Raw genomic sequence first — 12191 nt, forward strand, 5'->3', positions numbered from 1 at the left:
CATGACGGTCAGTTCATTGCCGTCACCTGCATCGTCATCACTGTCACCCCTGTTATCGCCGCCATCCTCCTCCTCATTACTCTCCTCATCACTCCTGTCACCGCTGTGGTCCGTTCCCACCACGAGATATTATGTAACACTAAGAATGAAAAGAAAACACAGAAAAGCCTCCCAGAGGCTGGGGGTGCGGCTCTGTTGGCTGGCCTCCAGTCACAGAGATCTCCATGCTCTATGCTTTGATTGCTTTGTTTTTCCGAGACAGGGTTTCTCTGTGTAGCCCTGACTGTCCTGGAACTCACTCTGTAGACCTGTGTGGTGGTTTATATATACTTGGCCCAGGGAGTGGCACTATTGGGAAATGTGGCCTTGTTGGAGGGGTGTGGCCTTGTTGGAGGAGGTGTGGCCTTGTTGGAGGAGGTGTGGCCTTGTTGGAAGAAGAGGAGCAGAGGCTGCTAGGCAGAGAGAACTGTGGGAGATATCAAGGCTGTAAGACTGGAGCCCTCACTTTTGGGTTTTTAACCTTCATGAAAGATGTCCCCAAGAGTTCCTGACCCCCTGTAGTTTAAGGGCACAGCAAGAAAAGTAGAGGCAGTGGTTGTCGGCAGACTCTGGGTTTGCAGGTGTCCTGACTTTGGACTTCTGTCCTCTAGTGCTGGGAGAGGCCAGTGACTGTTTCTTCTCCTCTGGTTCCTTTCTCTCTTTTTCTCCCCGTTTCTTTTCTCTGTTTTTTAGATAGGATCTTCATCTGAGCATGGTATCGCATGCCTTTGCTCCCACACTCTGTAGGCAGAGGCAGGCAGATATCTGTGAGTTCAAGGCCAGCCTGGTCTACAGATCAAGTTCCAGGACAGCCAAGGCTACACAGAGAAAGCCTGTCTTGAAAAAGCAAAAACAAAATAAAATAAATGTACTTGAAGGCACGGACAGGAAGGGGCCTTCCTGGCAGGTCTATGTTGTCTCTGTAGGAAAGATGGAAGGCCCAGGACAAATACTTCTGGCTCTTTTCACAGGACCCAGGGTGATAAGACTTAACGCCAGGTGTGTCACCTTGCCACACTTGTATTTGCTTAAGCCAACTGTAAACATCACCTCGTGTTTTAATAATAACAATGACAGCGATAGGTGTGCGCCACCGCTGCCTAGCTTCAAGGACATTCATGTATCTTAGTTTGTGCAATTCTTTCTAGTAAGGCATCGTGTGGGGAGAGCATTTTGCACAGTGCCTCATCCATAGACCACAGTAACTTCACAGCCCTTTTTTTTTTTTTAACCCAGGATTCCATATACAAGTGTCTTTTTGTTTTTTTGTTTTTGTTTTTGTTTTTCAAGACAGGGTTTCTCTGTGTAGCCCTGGCTGTCCTGGAACTCACTCTGTAGACCAGGCTGGCCTCGAACTCAGAAATCCGCCTGTCCCTCCCTCCCAAGTGCTACAAGTGTCTTATTTTGAATATATAACATAATGTCAGCTGGGCCTAGTGGCAAAGGTTTGTCATCCAGCAACTTGAGAACCGAGGCAGGAGGATTATAGTTTCCACAGTGTGAGTTCAAGGCCCACTGGGGTAACCTAGAGGAGCGGGACCAAATATTGCAAAGAGGTCTAGGGATGTGGCTCAGTGCTAAAGTTCTCATCTAGCATCTGTGAAGCTCCAGGTTGGGTCCCCAGTGCCACCATAGTGATGTGTGGGGGAGTGAGACCCCCCCATCTGAACTATGGCCATCACGTGGACTGTGTATTTGCATACAAAATAAGTTCATCTAAATAAACCCTGATGTGGTTTGAATACTGTTTATCCACTCTAGAATTTCCTGTTGAAAGCTAACCCCACCATCAGCAGAGCATATCCTTCCAGTTCCCTCCCCTTGCCTTGTGGTTCCATTTGGACCCATGGCAGGTTGGGTGAAGCCACTCACCATGGTGGAGAGGGGAGGGGGGACCTTCTCTATCTCTTCTAAAATACCCTTACAGGCTCACCTGGAAATAATGTTTTGCCAGCTGTCATTTGTTGTTGTTGTTGTTGTTGTTTTTGTGTTTGTTTGTTTGTTTGTTTGAGACAGCTCTCCACAGCTCTGGCTGGCCTGGAACTCAGAGAGATCCACCTGCCTCTGCATTCCAAGTGCTGGGATTAAAGGCATACACCACCGCACTGAGCATCTGGGCAGCTCTTAAGAAAATGAGTCACTGGGGCTAGAGAATAGTTAAGGGTACTTGTTGCTCTTGGGTGGTCCTCGGTTTGGTTCCCAGCCCACAGCATGGCCCACAGCCGTCCATTAATTCCAGTTCCAAGGAATCCAAAGGCATCCTGACGTCTGCAGGCATCAGGACACAAATGGTGCACATATACACATGTAAGCAAAACACTCATAAAATAATCTAAAACATGCATGTGGGGCACACACACACACTCACACATACACTCACACACACATACACACACTCACACACACACTAACACACGTACACATACACACACACACACTCACACATACACACACTCACACACACATATACATACACACACATACACACACTCACACATACACTCACACACACACATACACACACTCACACACACTAACACATACACACACTCACACGCATACACACATATACATACACACACATACACACACACACTAACACACGTACACATACACACACATACACACACACTCACACACACACATACACACATACACATACACTCACACACACATATACACACACACAGGCACACGCACACACTCACACACACGTACACATACGCACACATACACACGCACACACACTCACACGCATGCACACATACACACACATACACACACACTCACACACACACACACACACACACACAGAAACTAAGCTTCTACACAACATGAAAGCTGTTGACTCTTTCTGCGTGCTTGAAAAGATATGTCCTTTACCACAACATAGTCAAGGCTGCTGGTCTTTCTATTTCTTTTTTTTTTTTTTTTTTTTTGGTTTTTAGAGACAGGGTTTCTCTGTATAGCCCTGGCTGTCCTGAAATTCACTCTGTAGACCAGGCTGGATTCGAACTCACTGAGATCAGCCTGCCTCTTCCTGAGTGCTGGGATTAAAGGTGTGTACCACCACCGCCCTGCTTGGCTTTTTTTTTTTTTTTAAACCACCAAATCAAGTGAGGACCATGTTACTACTCAGAGGCCTCCCTCTGTGAAGAACAGAAAGAGAAGCCCTTCATGCGTGGCCTCTTGCTCCATGGACGCTGTGCTGCATATAGCTGTTCCTCACAAGCTAAGGTGGAAATAAAAGTGCTTTTCAGAGCTGGAGAGATAGCGCAGCAGCCTTTGCTGTTCCTTGGAATGGTTTGGATCCCAGCACGCATGCGTCAGGCGTTTCGCAATCGACTGTAACTCCCACCCTGGGGAATTCAATGCCCTCCTCTAACCTCGGTACTTGTACACACACAGACATGTAAATAAATGATCTTTGTGTGTTTTTCCTCTCTGCCTCCATAAATGCAGCAGGAACTTGTACACACGGACCCTGTCCACTCCTGAGTGTGTGCTCTCCCGGGAGAAACAGATGTCATCCGATGTTAAAGCGCAAGAATGAGAGGCATGCTTGGGACCCTTGGGAGTGGCAGTTTGGGAGCGGGGCTCAGCCAGCTCTGAGCCAGTGACCAAAGAAGGCAGCAAACGCAGCTGTGCCCACAATAAAACCCATCCCTTCGGAGCATCTGAGAAAGAACAGGGCCCTGTGATGGGCCCACGTGATAGCTGAAAGCTTCAGCAAGAGTGAAGCATGCCAGGAATTTCAGTGCTGGAGAGATGGAGGCAGTAGGATCCGAAGTTCTCAGCCATGTTTACCTACACTGAGTTTGAGCCATCCTGGGCTTCTTGAGGCTCTGAATCAACAAACAGAGCAATAGCAAAGAAAGAACAAATAAAAGGGCTGGGATGCCAGTGCCTTCACAAAGAAAGAGCACTTAAACCAAGAAAGAGAACGTTAAACAAGCATTTACACCTGGTGTAGGATCAAAGCTGGTGGTGCACACCTTTGATCCCAGCACTCAGGAGACAGAGGCAAGTGGATCTTGGTGAGTTTAAGGCCAGCCTGGTCTACAGAGTGTGTTCCAGGACAGCCAGGGCTACACAGAGAAACCCTGTCTCAAAAACAATCAACCAAACAAAATTTCTAAAAGACCAGAGTTTAGGGGCTGAGATGGCTCAGTGGTTAAAAGTACTTGCTGGTCTTGAAGAGGACTAGGGTTCAGTTCCCAGCACCCGCATGGTGCTATCACACCCATGATCCAGGGGATCCAATTCCCTCTTCCGGTCTCTCTGGGCACTAGACATACAAGCAGGCAAAACACTCCTACACATAAAATAAGGTATAAAACAAGATAAGGAGTTCGTGTCCCCAGCACTCACACACAAAGCTGGCAGCATCAACACTCCCCTGTAAGCCCAGGACTGGGGAAGTAAGGACAGGAGGATTGCTGGTTAGACAGTCTAACTGAATACAAAAACTTCAGCTTCAGGGAGAGATCTAGTCTGGGAGTTTCCTGATGAAAGACTACATTTCCCAGCTTCCCTTGCATACTGTGGTTTCTGCTCCTCTTAGTGGCCCTGCATCTCATCTTTTTCTGTAGGCATTTTGGCCATCCACACTGATGGGTGACAGGATATTCCTTCATCATGAATAAACATTGTCCCACCTAAGGCCAGACCAAGCCTCTTTTTCTGCCTTCAGTATCTTTAAGTTGCTTTTTAATAACCAAACATTGCCAAACTCAAGCAATATGTAGTAGTCAAGAAAGACACTGGTACCAGCACACATGTGAAAGACCCAGCTATACCACTCCTGGGCACATACCCAAAAGATGCTCCACCATTCCACAGGGACATGTGCTCCGTTATGATCATAGCAGCTTTATTTGTAATAAGCCAGAAACCTAAAGCAACTGAAAGCTGCCCTCAGCTGAAGAATGGATAAAGAAAATGTAGTACATTTACACAGTGGAAGACTACTCAGCTATTAAAAACAAAAGACATCATGAAATTTGCATGCAAATGGATGGAACTAGAAAATACCATCCTAAGTGAGGTACCCGAGGCCCAGAAAGACACGCATGGGATGTATTCACTTATAAGTGGACATTAGCCATAAAGTACAGGATACCCACGCTCGCTACAAATCCACAGACCCAAAGAAACTAAGTAACAGAAAGGACTCAAGGGAGGATTTGTGAATCTCACTCAGAAACGGATATAAAATAGGCGTTGGAGGTGGATGGAAGGAGGGAACTGGGTGGGGATGGGGTGGGGAGGGGAACTGAGGTAGGGACCAGGTGTGGGAAACGGGGGTGGGGGGTGAGGATGGGGGTGGGGGACTGGAGAGGCTTGGAAGTGAAAATGGAAATCAGTGGGGTGGGGCATCTCTGGAAAGTGCCAGAGACCTGGGATGGGGGGAGGACTCATGCAAGTCTATGGGGGTAACCCTAGCTGAGACTCCTAGAAGCTGGAGATATGGAGACTGAAGCGGCACCTCTTATAGCCAAGAGGGCTTCCAGTGGAGGGAGGGGGACACTAACCCACCCACAAAACCTTCCACACACACTTTGTCCTGCTTAGAAGATGTGCAGGGATGAAGACGGGACAGAGATAGAAGGAATGGCCAACCAATGACTGACCAACTGGAGACCCGTTCCAGAGACAAGAACCAACCTCTGACACTGTTAACGACACTCTGCTGTGCTTGCAGACAGAAGTCTAGCATGACTGTCATCTGAGAGGCTCCACCCAGCAGTGGATGAAAACTGATGAAAGAGGCCCACATCCAAACTTTAGGCTGAGCTCAGGGAGACTTGTGGAAGGGCAGGGGGTGAGTATACAGAGACTGAGGGAGCTGGAAGGGTCGAGGACACCACAGGAAGACCTACAGAGTCAACTAACCTGGGTCCATGGGGGCTCACAGACACTAAATCACCAACCAAAGAGCATGCAGGGGCTGGACCTAGGGCCCCTACACATTTGTAGCAGATGTGCAGCTTTGGTCTTCATGTGGGTCCCCTAACAACTGGAGTGGGGGCTGTCTCTGACTCTGTTGCCTGCCTTTAGATTCTCTTCCCTTAGCTGGGATGCCTTGTCTGGCCTCAGAGGTAGAGGATATGCACAGTCCTGCTGAGGTTGGATGGGCCTGGGGGGCTTCCCTGTCTCCTCAGAGAAGGAGAGTGGAAAGTGGGGGAGGGTGGGCCTGGAAGGAGAGGAGGGAAGGGGAATTGGGATCGTGATGTAAAGTGAATAAATTAAAAATATATATTGATAAACCTTGAAAAAGAGATAACAAACAAAATGAGAAACTACTTACTGGGAACAATGAAGGTATATGCCACAACACTTGGCAAGCTGTCCCTTCAGAGACCTCCACTGTTCCACCTCAAAGACGAGTGATGTTCTGTGACAGCTGACATCTTGTGGTTGTTATTGTTATTTCTATCTTGGCAGTGCTGAGATTAAACCCAGAGCCTGATCTTCTCATGCCAGGCAAATGCTCTACTACTGAGCTCCATCCTTTACCTTAAAACATTAATTTATTTTTATTTTATGTGCATTGGTGTTCTGCCTGCATGTATATCTGTGTGAGGGTATTGGATCCTGGAGTTACAGACAGTTGTGGGCTGCCATGTAGGTTCTGGGACTTGAACCTGGGTCCTCTGGAAGAGTGGTCAGTGTCTCCAACTGCTGAGACATCTCCCTGGCCTCCTCTCTCTCTAAAGAACAACACCAACAAAATAAAACAAAAATATATAGAAACAGGGTCTTACTAAATTGGGGGTTGGTCCTTAACTCAGCCTGTAGCCTGGGAAGGTCTTGGACATTTGGTCCTCCTGTCTCAGTTTCCCCAGATGCTGAGAATTCTAAGGCTGGCTATCAGGCCCAGCTCAACTTTGTCTTCTGATGAAGGGATTTTTCTGACAGCACACTGTATGTTCTGACCATAAAGTCGGACCTTACCTCTTGGCATTTTTTGTCTGGTCTGTTGTCACACCCCATCTTGAGCTCCCCCATATGCTGGGCCATTTTGGTCTGGTGCGTTGTAACACTGCACTCCTCTGAACTTCCATATCCATGGGGATTTTCTCACAGTTGAAGGAGGTCACAAGTCCAAGCTGAAAGGATCAGCAGGGTGGTGTCTGTAGTGAGAATTTTGCTTTCTTTAAAAACCCACTTATGTTACGTGAATATGTTTTTGTTTTAATCCCAGGTGTGGGATTTGGGGCTGCTTCAGATTGTCCACAGTAGCTGACTATGATTTGTCTCGTGCTCTATAGGAGGGCTGTGATTTTTTTGCCAGCTACAGATGGTTTACGTTTGGGATTCTGGGGACTCTTGACAGGATATGAATGAGAGAGCCCTGAGAGGGCCTGAGGCAGCTGCTGCGCCCCTTGCTGCTGCTGCAGTTTGTCAAGTGTTGTGAGCAGAGAGAAAAGAAGGAATTGGATATTTTGACAACTAAGATTAGATTTGTCCCAAGGAACTTGATGTCTCTAATCAGAGGACGTAGTCTAATGAGATTGACTCCCCCTTTTCCCCTCTAACCTTCTTTCTTTCCTACCAAGTGTCAGGAGTTGGGACTGATTGAGATGGAATAAGGGTGGAGAACGGTGGTAGGTAAAAGAACTCAATAAAGTAGCCAAAAACTAGGCTTACAGCCGTTTTCTTGGCTTCTTGACACTGGCTTCTCCTAGTGTCTTCAGGTTGTCCATTCCTTATGCTCCTAAGCAATAATCTTTTGTTTTTTGACTCCCGATTTTATTATTTAATTTCTTTTTCTACTAAAAGTAGTCTTCGGTGGCTGGGAAGCCTGGCCTCCCAACACCAGGGGCAGTCAGAGCTGTTTTTTTGTTGAAAGGAGTGGGTGGGTGGGTGGGGGACCAGGATGAGGGCAGAAGACCCCCCGCTCTGCTGGTAGTCTTGGGTGGAGAAGACAAACTGCACTTGACAGAGCCTGGGGTGCTGTAGGAGGGGGTGAGGCAGGAATGACAAGCTGGGGAGGGGACCCACCTCAGTCCCCAGCTCCGTTCTCTTCTAATGCAGCTCCCCTGGTAGCATTCTCTGCAGTCTTGGGGGCCTTCTTTTTCTTCTTTTTCTGGTTTTTTCGACTTGCAGAACTCTGGAGAAGAGCCATTAGCTCTGCATCCTGGACCTCCATCTCAGACTTGTACAGGTCAGGCTTGAAGGGACCACTGGTTATCCGCATGGGGCCACTGGGCATAAGTAGAACTGTAAATGTAAACTGGACAGCAAACTCACCCTGCTTCTCACAGAGAACGTTAAATGGCTGTAGTAACTCAGGTTTGGCACTCTCTACCACACCCATCCAAGCTGCCTTCTCATCTTCAAATGGTCCTAAAGTAAATGGCATAGCATCAAAACGCCTTTCTACCTCACTGAAAAAGGCACGTGAAGTTTTCATTTTCAGGCCATATTGTTTAGAGGGTTCTCGCTTGTAAATGGTGGTTCTCTGTCCTGCGTCTTTGGCCTTGCCTGCTCCTGAGCTGACGCTAAGGAATAATCTTTTTTTTTTTCTTTTTTTTTTTTTTATTGGATGATTTATTTACATTTCCTATGTTGTCCCCTTACCCCATCCCCCACCACCCCCTCGGAACCCCCAATCCCCTCGCCCCTCCTCCTTCTTCTCTGTGGATGTAGCCTCTATCTACACCCCCCCACTCCCACCTCCCCACCCTCAAAATTCCCACCCCCTGGGGCATCCAGCCTTCATGAGGTCAAGGATCTCTTCTTCCACCTATGCCCAGCAGGGCCCTCCACTTTTACATATTCAGCTGAAGCCCTGGATCCCCCCCCTAAGTGCTCCCAGGCTGGTGGTTTAGACCCTGGGAGCTGTGGTTGGTTGGTATTGTTGCTCTCCTCATGGTGCCACAAACCGCTAAGGAATAATCTTATTGAGACAGTCTCTTGTCACGTAGCTCAGTATTACCTAGGTTGTCCTCTAATCCAAACCTTCCCCACATCAGCTGTGCCTGCTTGCATGTGACCATCACGGCTTGTTGATGGTCAACAACAACAACAACCAACAACAACTGGGCTTGTTGAGTTTTGGCATTTCCTGGCAGAAGGGCTGTGGGAAGGGTCATCGAACGCTCACCTGGGTATTTCTAGCTCTAAGCACTTCTGCCCTAATTGTATGTGGCCTGGGGAAGAGACTGAGGATGTAGGTGGCTGTCTTAGTTACTTTTCTGTTGCCGTGATAAAGCACCATGGCCAAGGCATCTTTTAGAAGGAATGGTTTATTGAGGCTCATGGTTCTCTAGGGATGAGTCCATCACGGTGGGAGGCATGGAGGCAGGAGCCGGAAGCTGAGAGCTCACGTCTCCTAGCTTCCCTTGAATTTGCATTCTTCTGCCTGTATTTGTGTTCACAGCATCGTTCTGAGCTGTGGAATCCACACGACTCACCTGCGTCCTCATAGGCTGCTCTAAGCCAGCTATTCTCAAACCAAGCTTGGGGATATAATACCAAAATACCAAGGGATGTGCCAGTGTGACCTGTGAACACAATATGAAAATTCGTCAGCTGAGATGGTCGCTCCTCTGGACCTCGGAAGTCACGCTGGTCAGAAAGGAGCAGGGGTCAGGGTGGGAGACATGGCTCAGTTGGTGGAATGCTTGTTTAGTGTGCAGGAGACCTTGGGTCCCGTCTCTGGCATGGCTTAAAACCGTGTGGTGACACATCCTGACAACAGACCTGGGGAGGTGGAGGCAGGAGGATGAGGGGTTCAAAGTTATCCTCAGCTACATGAGGAGCATGAAGACAGCCTGGGATACACATGACAGATTCAAACTTAAAATGGATGGAGCCAGTAACTGTAACCCCTCAGGAAGCTGAGGCAGGAAGATCACAAATTCAAAGCTAGAATGGCAATATAGCCTAACCCCAACTAAAATGGATGTGCCTTGTTGCATGGAAGGTTGTTTTATTTTGTGAAAGGGTCTCACTATGTAGCCCTGGCTAGCTTGGGCTAATATGTAGACCAGGTTGGCCTCAAACTCACAGAGATCCATCTGCCTCTGCTTCCCAAGTGCTACAATTAAAAGGTTATACTTCACAGTCAGCTACATCGAATGTTTACGGAAATTTAGGTAACGTGTTTTATTTTTGTAATTTCTTTAGCTTTATTTATTTATTTATTTATTTATTGGTTTTTCGAGACAGGGTTTCTCTGTGTAGCCCTGGCTGTCCTGGAACTCACTCTGTAGACCAGGCTGGCCTTGAACTCAGAAATCCGCCTGCCTCTGCCTCCCAAGTGCTGGGATTACAGGCGTGCGCTAGCTTTATTTTTTATTCTGTGTATTTGTGTGTGTGTGTGTGTGTGTGTGTGTGTGTATTTGGATATATATCTGGTTTTCTTGAGGACCAGGAGAGGGTGTCTGGTCCTCTAGAACTTGAGTGGTTCGATATAACCTAGAGACATCTGGGGAGAGCGACCCTTAACTGATAGAATGCCTCCATTAGACTGGCCTATAGGTTAGTCTTGTAATGACATTTTTTGGATTAATTGTTGATGTGGGAAGGCCCAGCCCACTGTGGGCGGTGGTCCTGTGTTGTATAAGAAAGCAGGCTGAGGGCTGGTGAGATGGCTCAGCGGTTAAGAACACTGACTGCCTGACTGCTCTTCCAGAGGTCATGAGTTCAAATCCCAGCAACCATAATGAGATCTGATGCCCTCTAATGGGGTGTCTGAAGACAGCTACAGTGTACTTACATATATATATATATATGCTGGAGGAAGAAGGGAAGAGGAAAAATAAAATAACATAATAATAATAAAAAAGAAAGCAGGCTGAGCAAGACATGGGGCATAGCCACTAACCAGTGCCCTTCCAAGATCTCTGCTTGATTCCGTCTCCAGTTTCCTGCCCTGTTTGAGTTCCTGCCCTGACTTTCCTCCGTGCTGGACTGCGCTTGGGACAAGTAAGCCAAACCAACCCTTCCTTCCCACTTTGCTTTTGGTCTGCACATTGAATCACAGGATTAGAGAGTGAACCAGGACACATGGTGAGTCCAGGCTTGGCCTAACCCTAACCCTAACCCTGAAGACCTGCGTTCTGGACCTCACTTCATTCCTTTATGGGCTGGACCTCAATCGAAGGAGGAGAATAAGGGTGGACGGTTAAGAGATGATGTGAAGTTGGCTGCTGGGGACAGCCTCCCTACACCATCCCCCATCCCTGGGGACGAAGATCTTGGGGATGATGGTTCTGGGCTTTGGATTCACTGGGAGGAGCCCGCAGCAATCTCTAACCAATCCTTTGTCCCTGAGTTTGCACATGAACATGTTAGCCAATATGGTGGTCTCTGGGGAGGTGTAGCTGGTACCCTTCCCAAACCCATTTGTTCTTTCTCCCTAAGACACAAATGCCAGGTGGTAGCTGAGCTCCGTCCTCCCCAACAGGGACCAGTTGGTTTCTGCAACAGGTACAGTGAAGCTCAACTCCCTGGAGACCTAATCCTGGTATAAGTCGGGGTGCCAGGGACAGCTGCAGGGCAGTGTCCTTGGGGGCTTTTTCATCTGCAGTCTATGGCCAGCAGAGTGAAGGGCACAGGTGATCTGCTTGGGGAAGGTATGTAGCTGGAGGTACGACCCTGGCATTAGACCTCAGAAAGCCTTCCAGGACTGAGACCTTAGTTTCTATGGGGTCACTGCAGTCAGGTAAGCCTACCCATTGTCTTCAGTCCTGCATATGGCTGCCTGATTCTGTCTGCTGGAGCCGAGGCTGGCTTCTCCTGCAAGGTTCTTGTTTCCCCACGGGGTGAAGCTGCCTAGATGATCATGCTCTTTACCAGGAGTGGCAGAGGTACACACGTGCTCTTCTCAGCCTCTGGGGCCCATCTGCCTCTGTATTTGTCTCCCAAAGCCAGGGCCTGTGGAGACTCAACAATGAGCTCCAGGTGAGGCTCTGTGGTTGGACTGCACCCCTGGGATCAGACACAGCTGTGTCAAACACTGGCCATATAGCCTGAGCTGACTAGGATAGCTGAGGGGTGGGGACAGTCTCTGAGTGAGAGTTAGCCTGTCATAGAGCATCAGTTACACCCTGAAATACAGCTTTATTCTGGAGGGCCTCTTTCTTTCCTGGGCCCCTTCATCTGCTGTGTTTTGCCAGCAGAGTGAAGGGCACAGGTGA

This window comes from Grammomys surdaster, unplaced genomic scaffold, assembly GCF_004785775.1.
Source record: "Grammomys surdaster isolate TR1022 unplaced genomic scaffold, NIH_TR_1.0 125767, whole genome shotgun sequence".
Lineage (NCBI taxonomy): Eukaryota > Metazoa > Chordata > Mammalia > Rodentia > Muridae > Grammomys > Grammomys surdaster.